Below are 19827 nucleotides of genomic sequence, written 5' to 3'. Positions count from 1 at the left end.
CGAACTATCGAGTCCCCCATTACTACTGCTCTGCTCTTCTTCACCCTTCCCTTCTGAGTAACGGGGACAGGCTCCGTGCCAGAGGCCTGAGCCCCGTTACTTACCCCTGGTAAGTCGTTCCCCCCCCACAAGTATCCAAAACGGTGTACTTGTTCTTGAGGGGAACGGCCGCAGGGGGTCCCTGCACTGGCTGCTTCCTCCCAGTCCCACTGTCACCCATCTATCTGCCATCTTTGGAGTTACTACTTCCCTAAAGCTCCGATCTATGACCTCCTCTGCCTCACTTTCAACCCTCATCAACCTCCGCCAAAGTAATTAGAATAGTAGGTGGGTGTTTATTGACCAGCATTGATTTGAAGGGCCAGTTTCTGAGCTGTAGACCTCTATGAACCTATGACCATCAATGCTCAGTGTGTACCATGTACAAGATGCACTACAGAATTTCACCAAGGCTCTTCCAATAGCATCTTCCAAACTCATGACCACTTCCATCTGGAAGGACAAGGGCAGCAAATACATTGGAACACCACCCCTGCAAGCTCCCGTCCAAGCTGCTCACTATCTTGGATTCGGAAATATATCACAATCCAGCAGCTTCCTCCCTGATAGCATTGTGGGTCTGCCTCCAGAAAATGGACTGGAACAGTTCAAGAAGGCAGCTCATCACCTCTCCATCGGTTGTAGATGGTAGAAATGACAAATAAAAGCTACTCTACTCCTGGGCAACCAGTGATGGGCAATAAATGCCCAGCCCGTGACGCCTGTGTCCCATAAAACTTAAAAAAGTTCACAGATTCAGCAAAAAGTTAGCAAATGAAAACTTTGAAAGTTTGCTTAAATCGTTACTTTTGTTCCATTGATGGCTTACGGGAGTAAATGGGCGGCGCGATGGCACAGTGGTTAGCACTGCTGCCTCACAGCACCAGAGACCCGGGTTCAATTCCCGCCTCAGGCGACTGACTGTGTGGAGTTTGCACATTCTCCCCGTGTCTGCGTGGGTTTCCTCCGGGTGCTCTGGTTTACTCCCACAGTCCAAAGATGTGCAGGTTAGGTGAATTGGCCATGCTAAATTGCCCGTAGTGTTAAGTGAAGGGGTAAATGTAGGGGAATGGGTCTGGGTGGGTTGTGCTTCGGCAGGCCGGTGTGGACTTGTTGGGCCGAAGGGCCTGTTTCCACTTTGTAAGTAATCTAATCTAAATGCTTCAAGTTATAAAGACTGAGTTAATTGAAGTAGAACGATTACTTCAGGAGGGTTATGGCAGTCCTCCAGCTGTTCTGGCTATCCCAGCATGCTTCAGTGTACAGGAGGAACTTTGTGATGCTTTTGACCTCAAAATCAATAACCGGTTCTCATTAGCCTTCTCTTACTGTCTAGCTCAGTGCACTCTTGAAATAGCAACAATTTGCATTTTTATAGCACCTTTAACTACCCAAGGGACGTCTCTGAAGCGATAATCAAACAAAACCTCATGCCGAGTCAGATAAGAAAAGACTGCAGCAAGTGACCCAATGTTGACATAATACCAGAAGTCATTAAGATTGGTGACTTGTCACTCAGTGCAAATGGTTCTTTTTTTGTGTCAGAAATGGAAGACAAGCCCCTCTTTAGAGGTTTCCTCAGAGGATCACCACACAACTAAAGAATGTTCTGGAACACCTGAGATGCTGAACTGGTTAATCTCAGATTGCAATACTAACTATCCACAGCTACTGTGTCTTGGGCAAGTCTGGACTCCCTGTTTAAATTGGAGAGTGGGCCAATTTTCAATTATCCACATTGTTTGATCGTACCTCCCCTCCTCACTCCACAAACACACACACACACACATACACACATACACACACACACAGAATAAAATCCAATTGAGTTATTTTTCCTGGCACGAAACCTGCACAATTGCCAAGAGCTTTGGAAGGATAATTGGAATGAATGAAGTTGTACAGGACCCAGCTAAATGAAAAGAAAACACTTGTGGCCTGCCACAAAATCCGTGCTCAAATCCCACTCACATTTCATCACACTTTTTGACCTTGCAGTCTTTGGTTTTGGTGACAGAAAGGATATAGATCGCTAACTCGGTGAGATAGCATAAAATGGGCAATAACAACTTGGCAGCTCATGTTACAACTCGTCCCATGTTTTCTTCTTTCACTGACTTCTGTGCTTCACCTGCCAATTATTTGCCCAAGTGGTTCTCCTCTGCCAGATGGAAATACCTAGCAATGACAGGATTGGTTCAACTGGGATACCACCCATTGACAAACGGCCAATTGGCACCAACCTTATGCGAGGAGAAGTAACTTGAGGGAAACTAAGCAGCAGGACAAACAGGCTACCCATAAAATGCAATAACTGTAGTAGAGGGGCAAAACCAACTGGGAAATGGTGAGTACGTACACTCCAACTACACAGCACACTGATGGTTTGCTACATAACGCACAAAGGAAGCAAGAGTGATGTGGGACTTTTCCACTCAGCGAGTAGTTAGGGTTAGGAAGGGCGGGTAATGGCCTGGTGGGATTATCGCTGCTCTGTTAATCCAGTGACCCAAGTACCTGCATTCAAACCTTGCGATGGCAGATGGTTGAATTTGATTTCAGTGAAAATCTGGACTTCAGAATCTAATGATTCCATTGCCAAATGTGAGGGATCGGTGGGGGAGGGTGATGAATCCCATAAGACAATAAGATATAGGAGTGGAAGTAAGGCCATTCAGCCCATCCAGTCCACTCCACCATTCAATCATGGTGGATGGGCGTTTCAATTCCACTTAATCACACTCTCTCCGTATTCCTTAATTCTTTGCAAGATCAAGAATTTATCAATCTCTGCCTTGAAGACATTTAACGTCCCAGCCTCCACTGCACTCTGTGGCAATGAATTCCACAGGCCCACTACTCTCTGGCTGAAGAAATGTCTCCTCATTTCCGTTCTAAATCGACCCCCTCTAATTCTAAGGCTGTGCCCACGGGTCCTAGTATCCCCACCTGATGGAAACAATTTCCCAGCGTCCACCCTTTCTAAGCCATGCATTATCTTGTAAGTTTCTATTAGATCTATTAAGGTGAGTCTAACCATTTAAAAGACTTACCTCAGGCGCGGGGCCTCCATTTGCTGAGAGGTGCAAGGGAGGAGCAAAGGAATTCTGGGAAGGTGAGACTAACTGTTTAAAACACTTACTTCAGGCGTCAGGGCTTCCATTTGCCGAGAAGTGCGAGGGAGGAGTGAAGGATTGTGGGAAGGTGAGTCTAACCGTTTAAAAGACTTACCTCAGGCATCGGGGCCTCCATTTGCCAAGAGGTGCAAGGGAGGAGCAAAGGAATTCTGGGTGAGATCTAAAACCGAGACCCTACACCGTAGGGCCTCCCTCCCACCCACCTCCTCTAACCTTACTAAGAGTTTGTAAACTAGTTAAGTTTTCAGGTTTTTCTTTGTTTTCTTCTCTTCCCTTGTTTAGTTCTGTGCGGGCTTTCAGAGTAACGGGATATGGATGTCAGGTCAGTTGCATGTCCCTCCTGCAGAATGTGGCAGGTGAGAGCCACTTCACATGTCTCTGTCAACTACATCTGCAGGAAGTGCACCCAATTCCAGCTCCTCGAAAACCGAGTTAGGGAACTGAAGCTGGAGCTGGATGAACTACGGATCATCCGGGAGGCTGAGGGGGAAATTGAGAGGATGTACAGGGAGGTGGTCACTCCCCAGACACAGGATAAGGATAGCTGGGTTACTGTCAGGTGAGGAACCAATGGTCAGAGCAGGGATCCCCTGTGGCTGTTCCACTCAGCAATAAATATACCGTTTTGGATACTGCTGGTGGGGATGGCCTACCAGGGGAAAGCCATAGTTGTCAGGTCTTGGGCACTGAGCCTCAGAAGGGAAGGGGGGAAAATAGAAAAGCGCTAGTGGTAGGGGACTCAATAGTTAGACGGGTTGACAGGAGATCTTGTGGTCAGGAACGGGAAGGTACGTTGCCTCCCTGGTGCCAGAATCCAGAATGTCGCTGATCGGGTTTACAAGGTTCTGAAGGGGGAGGGTGAGCAGCCAGAAATCATGATACATATTGGCACCAATGATATAGCCAGGTAAGGGATTGAGGATCTGAAAAGTGACTACAGAGAGTTAAGTTGGAAGCCGAAGAGCAGGACGAGTAGAGTAGCAATCTCAGGTTTGCTACCGGTGCCACGAGATAGTGAGTTAAGGAACAGTCAGCGAATACAGCTTAACACGTGGCTGCGAGGCTGGTGCAGGAGGGAGGGCTTCAGATACCTAGACCATTGGGATACCTTCTGGGGAAGGTGGGACCTGTACATGAAGGATGGGTTGCACCTGAACTGGAGGCGCACAAATGTCCTGGGTGGGAGATTTGCTCCTGTGATTCAGGAGGGTTTAAACTTGTTTGGCAGGAGGTTGGGAATCAAAGCCACATGTCCGAGAGGGGGACAGTTGTAGATGGGGCAGTGACAGGATATATTGAATCTATCAGGAAGGTTTCCTACGCAATTAAACAGAGGGATCGGTTAAAGTGTGTCTGCTTTAATGCAAGGAGTGTCCGGAATAAGAGTGACGAACTTAGAGCATGGATCAGTACATGGGGCTAAGATGTTGTGGCCGTAATAGAGACGTGGATTTCACAGGGGCAGAGATGGTTGCTTGATGTTCCAGGGTTTAGAACATTGAGAAAGAACAGGGAGGGTGGAAAAAGAGGAGGGGGTGTAGCATTGCTAATCAGAGAGTGCATCACAGCTACTGAAACAAAGGTTGTTGGGGAAGGTTTGTCTACAGAGTCAGTATGGGTGGAAGTTAGGAACAGCAAGGGATCAGCCACCGCATTGGGGATTTTCTACAGACCAGCTATTAGCAGTAGAGAGATTGAAGATCTCATAGGCGGGCAGATTCTGTAAAAATGCAAAAGTAGCAGAGTTGTTGTTATGAGTGATTTCAACTTTTCCAATATGGACTGGAACCTCCTAAGTGAAAATGGTTTGGATGGAGCCATTTTTGTCAGGTGTGTTCAGGAGGGTTTCCTTACTCAGTATGTATTCTTGATTAGTGGTGCTGGAAGAGCACAGCAGTTCAGGCAGCATCCGAGGAGCAGTAAGCTTTTATTCCTGATGAATGGCTTTTGCCCGAAACGTTGAATTTACTGCTCCTCGGATGTGGCCTGAACTGCTGTGCTCTTCCAGCACCACTAATCCAGAATCTGGTTTCCTGCTTCTGCAATCATTGTTTTTACCCTTACTCAGTATGTAGACAGGCCGACAATGAGAGAGGCCATTTTGGATTTGGTGCTCGGCAACGAGCCAGGACAGGTGTCAGATCTCGCGGTGGGAGAGCAATTTGGTGAAAGTTATCACAACTGCCTCACATTTAGCATAGCCTTGGAGAGTGAAAGGAGCAGTTATCGAGGGAAGATATTTAATTGGGGAAAAGGAAATTATGACGCTATCAGACAGGAGTTGGGAAGTACAGGCTGGGAGCAACTGTTCCACAGAAAGGGCACAGCAGACATGTGGAGACTGTTTAAGGAGCAGTTGTTGCGAGTGATGCACAAATTTGTTCCTCTGAGACAAGTCAGAAGGGGTAAGATTAAAGAACCTTGGATGACGAGAATAGAGGAACGTCTCGTCAAAAGGAAAAAGGCAGCTCACATATGGTGGAGGAAGCAAGGATCGATCATAGCTTTACAGGATTATAGGCTTGCTAGAAAGGAGCTCAGAAATGGACTCAGGAGAGCCAGGAAGGGGCACGAAAAAGGCTTGGCAATAAGGGTTAGGGAGAACCCAAAGGCATTTTACTCATAAGTGAGGAATAAGAGAATGATCAGGGAGAAGGTAGGGCCAATCAGGGATAGTGTAGGGAACTTGTGCGTGGAGTCTGAGCAGATAGGGGAAACCCTAAATGAGTTTTTTGCTTCGGTTTTCACTAAGGAAGGGGAACTTATTGCAAATGAAAACTTTGAGGAGCTGGGGTACATCTTGATCAGATCAAGATTGATGAAGTTGATGTGCTGGAAATTTTGGAGAACATTAAGATTGATAAGTCCCAAGGCCAGACCAGATTTATCCCAGGCTGCTCCAGGAAGCGAGAAAGGAGGTTGCTAAGCCACTGCCAAAGATATTTGCCTCCTCACTCTCCACAGGAGCCAAACCGGAGGATTGGAAGGAGGCGAATGTTGTTCCTCTTTTCAAGAAGGGTAATGGGGAAATCCCTGGCAATTACAGACCAGTCAGTCTTACATCTGTGGTCAGCAAAGTTTTGGAAAGATTAGATTAGATTACTTACAGGGTGGAAACAGGCCCTTCGGCCCAACAAGTCCACACTGACCCGCCGAAGCGGAACCCACCCATACCCTCACCCCTACATTTACCCCTGTAACCTAACACTAGGGCAATTTAGCGTGGCCAATTCACCTGACCCTGCACATCTTTGGACTGTGGGAGGAAACCGGAGCACCCGGAGGAAACCCACGCAGACACGGGGAGAACGTGCAAACTCCACACAGTCAGTCGCCTGAGTGGGGAATTGAACCCGGGTCTCTGGCGCTGTGAGGCAGCAGTGCCACCGTGCCACCACTGTGCCACCGTGCCGCCCACAGAAAGAATTCTGAGGGATAGGATTTATGACTATTTGGCAAAGCATAGCGTGATTACAGGCAGTCAGCATGGCTTTGTGAGGAGCAGGTCATGCCTCACAAATCTTATTGAGTTTTTTGAGGAGGTATCAAGACAGGTCGACGATAGTCGAGCAGTGGATGTGGTGTATATGGATTTCAGTAAGGCATTTGATAGGGTTCCCCATGGTAGGCTCATTCATAAAGTCAGGAAGTATGGGATACATGGATATTTGTCTATCTGGATTCAGAATTGGTTAGCTGACAGAAGGCAGAGAGTGGTTGTAGATGAAAAGTATTCTGCCTGGAGGTCAGTGGTGAGCGGGGTCCCAGAGGGCTCTGTTCTTGGGCCTCTGCTCTTTGTAGTTTTAATAAATGACTTGGATGAGGAGGTTGAGGAGTGGGTTAGTAAATTTGCAGATGACACAAAGGTTGGAGGTGTGGTCGATAGTATAGAGGGCTACTGCAGGCTGCAGCGTGACATAGACAGGATGCAGAGCTGGGCTGAGAAATGGCAGATGAAGTTCAACCTGGATAAATGCGAAGTGATACATTTTGGAAGGTCGAACTCGAATGCTGAATATAGGATTAAAGACAGGATTCTTGGCAGTGTGGAGGAACAGAGGGATCTGGGTGTGCAAGTACATAGATCCCTCAAAGTTGCCACCCAAGTAGGTAGGGTTGTTAAGAAAGCATATAGTGTTTTGGCTTTCATTAACAGGGGATCGAGTTTAAGAGCCACGAGGTTTTGCTGCAGCTCTACAAGTCCCTGGTGAGACCACAATTGGAATATTGTGTCCAGTTCTGGTCACCCTACTAGAGGAAAGATACAGTGGCTTTGGAGAGGGTGCAAAGAAGGTTTACCAGGATGCTGCCTGGACTGGAGGGCTTGCCTTATGAAGAAAGGTTGAATAAGCTCGGACTTTTCTCTCTGGAGAGAAGGAGGAAGAGAGGAGACCTGATTGAGGTGTACAAATAATGAGAGGAATAGATAGAATCAATAGCCAGAGACTTTTCCCCAGGGCAGGATTGACTGGTACGAGAAATCATAGTTTGAAGACATTAGGAAGAAGGTACAAAGGAGACATCAGAGGTAGGTTCTTTACGCAGAGAGTTGTGAATGCATGGAATGTGTTGCCAGTTGACGTGGTGGAAGCAGAGTCACTGGGGACATTTAAGCAACTGCTGGACATGCACGTAGGTTAAAATACTATATTTTACATTAGGATTAAAACTCGGCACAACATCGTGGGCTAAAGGGCCTGTTCTGTGCTGTACCTTTCTATGTTCTATGTTCTATCTCCCCTCAATCTTCTAAACTCTAATGAATACAATCCCAGGATCCTCAGCCATTTATCTTATGTTCGGCCTACCATTCCATGGATCATCCGTGTGAATCTCCGCTGGTTCATCAATGTCCTTTAGGGAAGGAAACTGCCAACCTTACACATGACTCCAGATCCTCACGCTATGTAACAAGCCATCAGATAGGCTACAATTTCTGGTCCTCATTTCTCCAATGGGGTTGAGTCTTGGGTAAATCTGGATAGGCAATAAATGCCCTCACCCCAGAATGAATTAAGTAAAAGGAATGCACTGTCTGGAAAGGTGGTGACACTCAAGGACATTAGATTGTTTCTTTGTGGATAGTAACGGTACACAGGGATGCGGGGCAAAGTTAAGAGATTGGCATTCAATAATAAAGCTGGTGCAGGCTTGATGGGCTGAATGACCTGCGTCTGCACCATACTAAGATGGGATAATCTGGACTGAAGCTAGTTATTGGCCAGAATATCTAATCCAAGCTGTTGCTCCCACTGCAGTACAGAAGGAATGCTGCAGTACTGAAGGTCCTGCCTTTCAGATGGCATTGGAATCCATGGCTCTGTCTCACGTGGATGTACAGCAGTACGCGTACTCTCCCAAATATGCGTCCCTCAACCAATCTTACTGTAACACCAAACAGCCATTACCTCGTCTGGGTGTGTGGGAACTTGCTGTGCATCAGTTGGCTGCTGTGCTTCATACATTATCGCTGCAACAGAGACTGTGACAGAGATTGTGAAAGACGGCTACAGAAAGACGACATGACGTTGCATTATCTCTTAAATGAGCTATTACTCCACAGCTCCATGAGCCTCATGGGTGTATGTAAAAGGTCCCATGGTGATTTTTTGGAGAAGAGGAGGGGGATTGTATCGACATCACTAAAAATGATTGCCTGGTCAGAAGTAGACTGTTGTTTTGTTTGCAGAAAACTGGCTGCTCTGTTTCCTATATTGGCAGCACAGGACTAGCACTGCTGCCTCACAGTGCCAGGCAACCGGGTTGGATTCATACCCTCAGGCAACTGTCTGTGTCCAGTTTGCACACTCTCCCTGGTTCTGTGTGAGTTTCCTCCCACAGTCCAAAGATGTGCTAATTAGGGTGGACGGGCCATGCTAAAGTGTCTATTGTGTCCAGGGATGCGCAGGCTAGGTGGACTAGTCATGGGAAAGGCAGGGTTACAGGTGTAGGGTAGGGAAGTGGGTCTGAATGTGATGGCTGCCAGAGGGTCAGTGTGGACTGAATGGCCTATTGCCTGCACTGTAGGGATTCTATGATCTCTTATTTGTCCATGGCTTATGGGCATTGCTAACTAGGTCTGCATTTAATGGCTATTCTAGTTGTGCAGTGAGCAATTAAGAAGATATTGCTGTGAGTCTGGAGTTACATGCAGGCCAGGTCAGTCCTGCAGAATGGGTGGCACGGTGGCTCAGTGGTTAGCACTGCTGCCTCACAGCACCAGGGACCTGGGTTTGATTCCAGCCTCGAGCGACTGTCTGTGTGCAGTTTGCACATTCTCCCTGTGTCTATGTGGGTTTCCTCCCACATTCCAAAGATGTGCAGGTTAGGTGAATTGGCCATGTTAAAATTGCCTACAGTGTTCAGGGATGTGTAGGTTAGGTGCACTAGTCAGGAGAAATATAGGGTAGGGGGAATAGGTCTGGGTGAGTTATTCTTCAGAGGGTCTGTGTGAACGTGTTGAGCTGAATGGCCTGTTCCCACACTGTAGGGATTCTATGGTTGATGAATTCCTTCCCTAAAGGGGCATGATGGGTTTGTTTAAAAAGAGCTTAACATGGCTACCATTACTCCAGATTCCCCTGAATTCAAATTTCACCATCTGCTATTGTAGATTGGAAGCTAGAACACTTGATGAGTTTCTGAGCTGCAAGCTCAGTGACACTACCATACAAGTGCTTTTATGTTTTTGTTGTTGATGAGCTGAGAGGCGATGAGATGGGTTGAGTGTAGGGATAAAGGAAAACGAGATTCAGAGGCTAGATGTAGACGGTGGTGCATGTATGGAATGAGCTGCCAGAGGAAGTGGTTGAGGCTGGTACAATTACAGCAGTTAAAAGGCATCTGGATGGGTATATAAATAGGAAATGTTTAGAGGGATATGGGCCAAATGCTGGCAAATGGGATGAGACTAGGTTAGGCTATCTGGTCGGCATGGACAAGTTGGACTGAAGGGTCTGTTTCCCTGCTGTACATTTCTATAATTCTATCTTGTCAGTGCTCTCTCCCATTAAATGGAGACACAAAACAACAACAATATTAAAGGCAACACAACATCTAGCCAGAGACTTTTCCCCAGGAGAGGATTGATTGGTACAAGGAGTCATAGTTTGTAGATATTAGGTGGAAGGTATAAAGGAGACATCAGAGGTAGGTTCTTTATGCAGAGAGTTGTGAATGCATGGAATGCGTTGCCAGCGGTGGTGGTGGAAGCAAAGTCATTGGGGACATTTAAGCGACTGCTGGACATGCACATGGATAGCAGTGAATTGTGGGGTGCGTAGGTTAAGTTATTATATTTTACATTAGGATTAAGTCTCGGCACATTGTGGGCCAAAGGGCCTGTTCTGTGCTGTACTTTTCTATGTTCTATGTTCTAAAGGCGACATACAAATTCACGTCATTATTGTTGATGTCTAGTACTAAGTTAAATTTTTAGACCTCCTCATGGTTTTGTCCACAGCAGTGTCTCTGTCAAACTGCCAACCAATTAGGACCCTGTACTAAAAATTATTGCGATCATTTGAAATTTGGCATCCTTGTATTTGTCCTGTTGATTGTGTCCTGCTCAGTGACATGTCTCTTTTCCCAGCAAGGATCAAAGGTAGAAAAATTGGATTAAGCTCAACTGAGAGATGGCTCCTTCAATGATTGAACCCTCATCAACCAATATCACTCACTCCGAAGGACAGAAATAAATATGAAAGCTGTCAAAGCCTATAGATCTGTAATCTGTCATTTGTGACAAGATGTGGGAGAGGGAAAGCAGAGAGACAGATGCAAAAATACAACAAAGAGCTGAACAACGAGCACGTCACAACTCCAACTGTTAATCCCCTCGCCCAAAGCGATTTTTCTCTTTCGCCTCAGGTTCTGACCAATCATTTCAATGGATACAGTGGGATGTTTAACTTACCTCATCATACCTTTCAAAGTCTTCCCACAGAACTCCGGGTCTTCCTCATTAAGTCATTTTTCCCTTTTCTGTGAATGCTCCTTATGTCTGATTTGCCAAGTTTCTGCTGCCGGGGCCCCCTCTTTTACAAATGAATAGCAGCAAAGTGATCAGAGAAAAAGCCAACTAATTCTCCATGCCTTGGCCACAATGGGGCATGGTAAATTGGGATGACGAATGATGGAGCACAGACTGATGGAACCAAGACAGGTCTTACTGAAATGCTAAAACATAAAGGATTGAAAACTCTTACCGTAGCTGCATCACAAGTATGTGGTAACTCTCGTCCTTCAGCTCCCGTATGACCTGTAAGAGAAAGTGGGAAAATTCCTTTGGTAAAAGCATAGAAACTTAGAAAATAGGAGCAGGAGTAGGCTATTCAGCCCTTCCAGCTGCTTCACATTCAAGAGGATCATGGCTGATCATCCAAGTATTCCCACTTTCTCCCCATACCCTTTGATTTCTCTAGCCCCAAGAACGACATCTAACTCCATCTTTAAAACATTCAGTGCTTTGGCCTCAACTGCTTTCTGTGAAAGAGAATTCCAGTCTCTGGGTAAGGAAATTTCTCATCACAGTCCTAAAATGCACAGCACCCCATCCCCCACCATCTCTGCCACCCAATCCCCCCCACCAGTATCCTTAAACTTGACGCCTGGTTGTGAACATCTTTCCTCCATTCCTTCTCTCTAGACCTGTTAGAATTTTAAAGGTTCCTGAGATTATTTCCTCCCTCCTCATTCATCTAAATTCCAGTGAATATAGTCCTAACCAATCCAGTCTCTCTTTGTATGTCACCCCAAGAAATCAGTTTGGTCTGCAGGTGGAAAGGTATTTAGGAAGGCAAATGGAATTTTGTCCTTCATTGCTAAAGGGATTGAGTTTAAAAGCAGGGAGGTCATGTTGCAGCTGTAGTGGGTGCTGGCGAGGCCACATCTGGATTTGTGTGTGCTGTTTTGGTCTCCTTAATAGAGAATTCCACTTACTTAAGAAAGGATGTACCGGCACTGGAGGGGGTGCAGAGGAGGTTCACTCGGTTGATTCCAGAGTTGAGGGCGTTGGTTTATGAGGAGAGACTGAATAGACTAGGAATATATTCATTGGAATTTAGAAAAATGAGGGGGGATCTTATAGAAACATCTAAAATTATGAAGGGAATAGATAAGATAGAGGTAGACACGATGTTTGCACTGGCAGGTGAAACTAGGGCAAGAGGGCACAGCCTCAAATTAAGGGGGAGTAGATTTTGGATGGAATTGAGAAGGAACTTCTTCAACCAGAGAGTTGGGGAACTATGGAATTCCCTGCCCAGTGAAGTAGTTGACGCTATTTCAGTAAATATTTTTAAGGCTAAGAGAGATTTTGTTTTGCATAATAAAGGAATTAAGGGTCACTGAGAGGCTGGGTAAGTGGAGCTGAGGCCACAAAAAGATCAGCCATGATCTTATTGAATGACGGAGCAGGCTCGAAGGGCCAGATGGCCTACTCCTAGTTCTTATGTAAACCTTTGTTGCACTCCTTCTCATCACCAGAATATCCTTCCTCAGACAAGGTGACCAAAACTGAACACAATACTCCAGGTACGGCCTCACCAAGGCCCTGTACAATTGCAGCAAGACATCCCTGCTCCTGTACTTGAATCCTCTCACTATGAAGTCCAACACACCATTTGCCTTCTTCACGGTCTGCTGCACCTACATACTTTCAATGACTGGTCCACATGGACAGCCAAATCTCTATGCACCAGCACTTTCCCAATCTATCATCATTCAGATACTAATCTGCTTTCCTGTTTTGTCCAGCAAATGGATAACCTCACATTTATCCACGTTATACTCCATCTGTAATGCATTTTCCCACTCACTCATCCTATCCAAGTCACACTGAAGCATCTCTGCATCCTCCTCACAGCTCACCCTCCCACCTGCTTTGTGTTATCTGCAAATTTTCAGACATTGCATTTAGTTTCCTCATCCATTCCATTGATACATGTTATAAATAGTTGGAATCCTTGCACTGATCCCTGTGGTACCCCACTAGAAATGCCTTCCACTCAGAAAAGAGATCCGTTTATTCCTACCCTTTGTTTCCAGTCCGCCAACCATTTTCCATCCACCTTGATACGCTACCCCCAACGCTATATGCTTTGATTTTAATCTCTTTGTTGAAAGTCATCTCAAAGTTCCAAATAAACCACATCCACGACTCCCCTTCATCCACTCCATGGGTTATATCCTTGAACAATTCCAGTAGATTTCTTAAACATGATTTTCCTCTTGTAAGTACAGAGATGTGATAAAAGGAAGCAAAGAAATTTAGCAAAGAAAGGCAAAGTACTGCACTAAGAAAAGGGAATTAGAGTAAGCATGTGGGGAATATGTTTTCCAGGTGCTCAGCTCTGAATGATTTTATAATGGATTTAAGCATTTTTCCCCATGATTGACATCAAGCTAAGTGGTCTATTCTTCCCTGTTTTCTCTATTTAAATAGAGGGGTTGCAATAGCTACCGTCCAATAGATAGGAGCCGTTCCAGTGTCAAAGAATCTTGGAAGATGACCACAGATACATCCATTATTTCTAGGATCACTTCCTTAAGTACTCTGGACTGTACATTATTAGGCCCTAGGGGTTTACTGGCCTTCAATCCCATCAATTTCCACAAAACCATTTCCTTACTAATACTGATTTCCTCCTGTTTGTTTTATTTTATTTATTCTTGGAACAAGAGTGTTGCCAGCATTTATTGCCCATCCCTAGTTGCCCTTAAGAAGGTTGTAGTGAGCTGCCTTCCTGACAGGTTGCAGTCCATGTGCTGAACATAGACCCAGGATGCTCTTAGGGAGGGAATTCCAGGATTTTGACCCAGCGACACTGAAGGAACGGTGATCTATTGCCGCATCGGGATGGTGATTGGCTGGAGAGGGACTTGCAGCTGGTGGTGTTCTCATATATCTGATGTCCTTGTCTTTCCAGATGGAAGTGGTCATAGGTTTCCAAGGTGCTGTCTTACCTCCCTCTCACTAAACCCTATGTTCTCCAACATTTCTGGTATATTATCTGCGCCCTTCTTTGTGAAAACACAACCAAAGAATGTGTTTTGTTGGTCATTGATTTCTTTGTTCCCCATTATAGACTCCCCACTAGACTTTATAAAATTCTAGTTATGCCCCATTTAGAATACTGTGTCCAATTTTGGGTCCCACACCTTAGGAAAGACATACTGGCACTGGAGTGTGTTCAGTGGAGATTCACACGGATGATCCCTGGAATGATAGGCCTAACATATGATGATCGGCTGAGAATCCTGGGATTGTATTCATTAGAGTTTAGAAGGTTGAGGGGAGATCTAATAGAAACTTACAAGATAATGCATGGCTTAGAAAGGGTGGATGCTGGGAAATTGTTTCTGTTAGGCAGGGAGACTAGAACCTGTGGGCACAGCCTTAGAATTGGAGGGGGTCAATTTAGAACGGACATCAGCCAAACAGTGGTGGGCCTGTGGAATTCATTGCCACGGAGTGCAGTGGAGGCTGGGACGTTAAATGTCTTCAAAGCAGAGATTGATAAATTCTTGATCTCGCAAGGAATTAAGTGCTACAGGGAGAGTGCGGGTAAGTGAAATTGAAATACCCATCAGCCATGATTAAATGGCAGAGTGGATTCGATGGGCCGAATGGCCTTGCTTCCACTCCTATATCTTATGGTCTTATTTCTGACAGTGAGGGATCTAGACTTGTCTCCACTAACCCTTTTTCTTCACATGCTTATAGAAACTTTTACAATCAGTTTTTATATTTCCCACAAACTTACTCTTGTGCTCTCGTTTCCTTTCTTAATCAATCTCCTTTGTTGAATTCTAAACTGTTTCCACTCCCTCAGGTCTGTTGTCTTTTTGTTGCCAATGTGTATGCCTCTTCATTGGGTCTAATACTATTGTATGCCGCTGTTTGACCACCATTCCCATTGCAACAGACACAAACGAAGATTTGTTACTCTTTTTAAATGTTTTCCATTGCCTTTTCAACTTCATCCCTTTCAGTAAGTTTCCCCAATTTATCATAGCCAATAGTGATTCAGCGGTTAGCACTACTGCCTCACAACGCCATAGACCTGGGTTCAATTCCAGCCTCGGGCGACTGTCTAGATAGAGTTTGCACATTCTCCCTGTGTCTGTGTGTGTTTCCTCTGGGTGCACCAGTTTCTGCCCACAGTCCAAAAGATGTGCAGATTAGGTGGATCGGCCATTCTAAATTTCCCCTTTGTGTCTAGGGATGTGCAGGGTAGGTCAATTGGATGTGGGAAATGCAGGGATAAGGTAAGTCTGGCAGGATGCTCTTAAGAGAGTTGGTGTGGACTCAACAACCCAAATAGCTGAATTCCACACTGTAAGGATTCTATGACAAACTGAGAGGATGGAGTCGTTCTCCTTAGAGCAGAGGAGGCTAGAAGCAGCTATAATAGAGATGTTCACGATGAGGAAAAAAAGTTTAGATGGGCCAATGGGCTGAGGAGTGGCAGATGGAGTCTAATGTAGATAAATGCGAGGTACCGCATTTTTGGAAAAGCAAATCTTAGCAGGACTTATACACTTAATGGTAAGATCCTAGGGAGTGCTGCTGAACAAAGAGACCTTGGAGTGCAGGATCATAATTCCTTGAAAGTGGAGTCGCAGGTAGATAGGATAGTGAAGAAGGCATTTGGTATGCTTTCGTTATGGGTCAGAGTATTGAGTACAGGAGTTGGGAAGTCATGTTGTGGCTGTACAGGACATTGGTTAGGCCACTGTTGGAATATTGCGTGCAATTCTGGGCTCCTGCCTATCGGAAAGATGTTGTGAAACTTGAAAGGGTTCAGAAAAGATTTACAAGGATGTTGCCAGGGTTGGAGGATTTGAGCTATAGGGAGAGGCTGAACAGTCTGGGGCTGTTTTCCCTGGAACATCGGAGGCTGAGGGGTGACCTTATAGTGGTTTACAAAATTATGAGGGGCATAGATAGGGTAAATAGGCAAAGTCTTTTCCCTGGGGTCGGGGAATCCAGAACTAGAGGGCATAGGTTTAGGGTGAGAGGGGAAAGATATAAAAGAGGCCTAAGGGGCAACCTTTTCACACAGAGGGTGGTACAGATATGGAATGAGCTGCCAGAGGAAGTGGTGGAGGCTAGTACAATTGCAACATTTAAGAGGATTTTGGATGGGTATATGAATAGGAAGAGTTTGGAGGGATATGGGCCGGGTGCTGGCAGGTGGGACTATATTGGGTTGGGATATCTGGTTGGCCTGGAGGGGTTGGACCGAAGGATCTGTTGTCATGCTGTACATCTCTATGACTCTATGATTCTAAATAGATTCCACGATCCATACCAGACAGAAAACAAATCAGAGAAATCAGGAGAAATAATATTTTTATGCAGCAAGCATGCAGGATTCAGAGTGCACTGACCAAGCATTGGAAACAGATCCAACAGCAACCTCTAAAAGGGGATTAGGTAAATACTGGGAGAAATAAAGAAGAAAGGTAATAGGAAACGAGCACAACAGATTGATTTATTTTTTGCACAGACTCGACGGGCTGAATGGACTCCTTCAGTGCTGTACTGTACTGAGGAAAGGTCCTTCAATGAAAAAATGCAGCTGACCAACATCTTTCCAACTCTTCAGTACAGCAGGGGAATAGTTAAACCACACTGAGCAATTTTCCTCAATCGGAAAACCTCCTCAGGTCTCCATTAGGAGAAAGCCCCTCAGGTTTGTGACCAACGGATCACTCAATTGCCCCGTGCAGGCCGGAGAGATTTATGTTCAGGAAGAGGTGGCTGAGAAGTGACGTCTCAGAATTCACCCACTCCTGTAATTTGCATCCAATTATTTAAAGCTTTCTTTCACCCCCTGTCCCTCTGAAGAATTCCTGTGTTTGAATGGCAAATCGTGGATGAAAGAGGTTTTGCAGTGTTCGAAGGTTTAATTTGAAATAATAATGAGCTGATTGTTATCTCCAGTTGGCATTAACCCAGAATGTGAACAGCATAATTGCAATCTGCAGCTGGAACCAGGGCTCTGGCAGCAACACATTTCTCAGCTGCTTCTTAAAAGGATAATCTAATGTTCAATTCTTCGTCCTTCTCTCCTGAACCTGCCGGGCTGTGGTTCCCCTGGACATTGACGGCTCCAGCGCTAAACAGGGTTAGACGCAAAAATTCTGCAGATGCTGGAATCCAAAGTAGACAGGCAGGAGGCTGGAAGAACACAGCGAGGCAGGCAGCATCAGGAGGTGGAGAAGTCGATGTTTCAGGTGTAACCCTTTTTCAGGGGCAGCAAGACAACGCCTCCTTGAGCACCTCAGAGCCAAGCCCAAACTTCATTTCCAAGCTTGGCAGTTGGATGGGGGCTGGGAATTGAAACCCCTGACTGATTGTTCACATCCTGTGCCTCCCCCTTACTGAAATCGGTTAAGTCAGTGAGTGACAAACCAATCCAAGACATTTGAGACGGCGTCAATTGCTTGAATTCAGCCGAGTTAGCAGAGGTTGAGAGAATTAGACCCTAAGCAAATGTGGGACATTCGGTCCATTGAATTTTCTCTGCCCCCTAATGAGATAGGAACAACACCACCTCTCAGCCACTCACCACCCTTACCTGAAAATATGTCGCCATTCCTTCATTTTCACAGGAATTCCCTCCCTAAGGGCATTGTGGGTCAACCTAGAGCACATGGACAGCAGCGGTTCAAGAAGGCAGCCCATCACCTTCTCAAGGGCAACCAAGGATGGGCAATATATGCGGGCCCAGCCAGTGATGGTCACATCCCCCCCAAGTGAATAAAAAAACTTTTGGCTGATCTGACAATCCTTACTTTCCTGCCTTTTCTCCATAACCCTTGATCCCCTTACTGTCTCTCACTGCCTTGAATATAAACAAGCTAACCTCTACAGTCCTCTGCGGTTACAGATACGCTACCCTCTGAGAGAAAAAGAATCCTCTTCATCTCTGCCTTAAATGTGTGACCCCTTATTCTGTGTTCATAGAATCAGAAGAGGCCCCTCAGCCCATCAAGTTTCATTGACCTGTCTACACTAATCCCAGTTTGGTCCTAGTCTCTCACAAGGGGAAATAGCCTCTCAGCATCTAATTGTACAACTCACTTATGGGCATTGCTATTAAGCCTTCGCCTGGTGTCCTGAATGATGTTGTGAAGGCATTGGTGAGATGAGATCTTAAACATTGCATTTATGACGCATTGATACAACCACAATGCGATATCCCCATCCCTCTCCTGTCCTTTAAGATCATTCTCCCATCTCTGTACTGAAAATGCTCAATGGCTAAGCCTCACCAGTCCTCCAGGGTCGATAGTGGTCGCAAAGAAGAAATCGATGGATTTCTAAATACCAATGGCATAATGGGACATGAGGATAGTGCAGGAAAATGGCATTGAGGTCATTAATCGGTCAATCAATGGCACAGCAGATTCAATGGGCTCAGTGGCCTCCTGTGTCTTATGGTCTGACCTTAGTGAATGACTGGGCAGGCTCAAGCAGCAAAATGTTCCACTTCCGATGCTGTTTCCTATGTTCTATGTTTGCTTGTGGTTGCAATTTCTAACATCTCTTCCTTTGGCTTAGTGTCAAATTCTGTCTGATAACATCCCTGTGAAGTATGTCACGATATCAAAGGGGTTGTGTGAATGCAAATTGGTGACTCAGTGAAGTCTTTACTTCCATTTGTTCCTGTTGCATGGATTTCCAACAGAAAAAACACTCTTTCCCATTTATTCCTGCTCTGTAATACTGCCAATCTTTGCAATCTGACTTGTTACTCAATAAACTGGAAACGGGTGAGCTGCCAAATTCTATCCAATACACTCTGAAAACGAATCTTTCCTCAGTTCTTTTCTTCAGTTTTACTTAAATTAAGTGAGCACTTTAATCATTTTTTAATTATTGCTATCAACACATATTTAAATGAATGCTGTTGCTGGTAAATTGTTTCACAAGAGGAAGTTTAGTGGGTATGTAAATAAACTGAAGCTGATCAGGCATGCACCAAGGATGTCTCAATTTTTCCCACTTGAAGTGAAGTGTAAGTATAGCATAACGATTCGTCAGACTGGCAGGGAAGTTGTCCTGTTGCAGCTTGGAGTCAATGATGGTTACCAACATGACAGACGGGAATCCTCTCCACTCTGTTGAACCTGCTCTTGTTGTTACCTCCAGGAAATTAGACAAACTCAAAAGTTTCCCTGAAGCAGCCTCACTCCCCTTCAATCACAAAATGCTCGTCTTTATTGTAAATGCTGGTCTCTCTGGACCCGTCTGAAATGCTCTGGGCAGATTCACCACCACAAATTTTCCTTGCTAGTATCAATCTAAACTGCTTTATTACCAATTCATTCATGGGATGAGGATGTCACTGGCCAGGCCAGCATATTGACCACTCCTAATTACCCACAGGGCAAGTCTTAGCCACAATGCTGTGGGTCTGGAATCACATGTGGGCCAGGGAAGGTAAAGATGGCCGTTTCCTCCCTAAAGTGCTTTTTTTTTCTCCTTGACAATCAAGAACAATTTCACTGTCATCATTGGACTCTAAATTTCAAAAAAATTTAATGAAAATTATACATGTTAGGATTCAAACCCAGGTCTCCAGAACATTACTTGGGTTGCTGGATTAATAGTCTAATGAACTGGGCCATTTCCCTT

The 19827-nt window shown here is 45.4% G+C and overlaps 1 protein-coding gene across 1 annotated transcript in view; it reads right to left on the bottom strand.

Moving 5' to 3' along the window:
- Positions 1-19827, bottom strand: part of sema5ba (sema domain, seven thrombospondin repeats (type 1 and type 1-like), transmembrane domain (TM) and short cytoplasmic domain, (semaphorin) 5Ba) — a 326569-nt gene that overhangs the window by 228578 nt on the left and 78164 nt on the right. The window contains exon 2 of the mRNA XM_043694515.1: positions 11384-11436. The gene's annotated coding sequence lies outside the window, so the exon portion shown is untranslated. The remainder of the gene's footprint in view (positions 1-11383; positions 11437-19827) is intronic.

Source organism: Chiloscyllium plagiosum, chromosome 7, assembly GCF_004010195.1.
Source record: "Chiloscyllium plagiosum isolate BGI_BamShark_2017 chromosome 7, ASM401019v2, whole genome shotgun sequence".
NCBI lineage: Eukaryota > Metazoa > Chordata > Chondrichthyes > Orectolobiformes > Hemiscylliidae > Chiloscyllium > Chiloscyllium plagiosum.
This window is presented reverse-complemented; position numbering and strand designations above follow the sequence as displayed.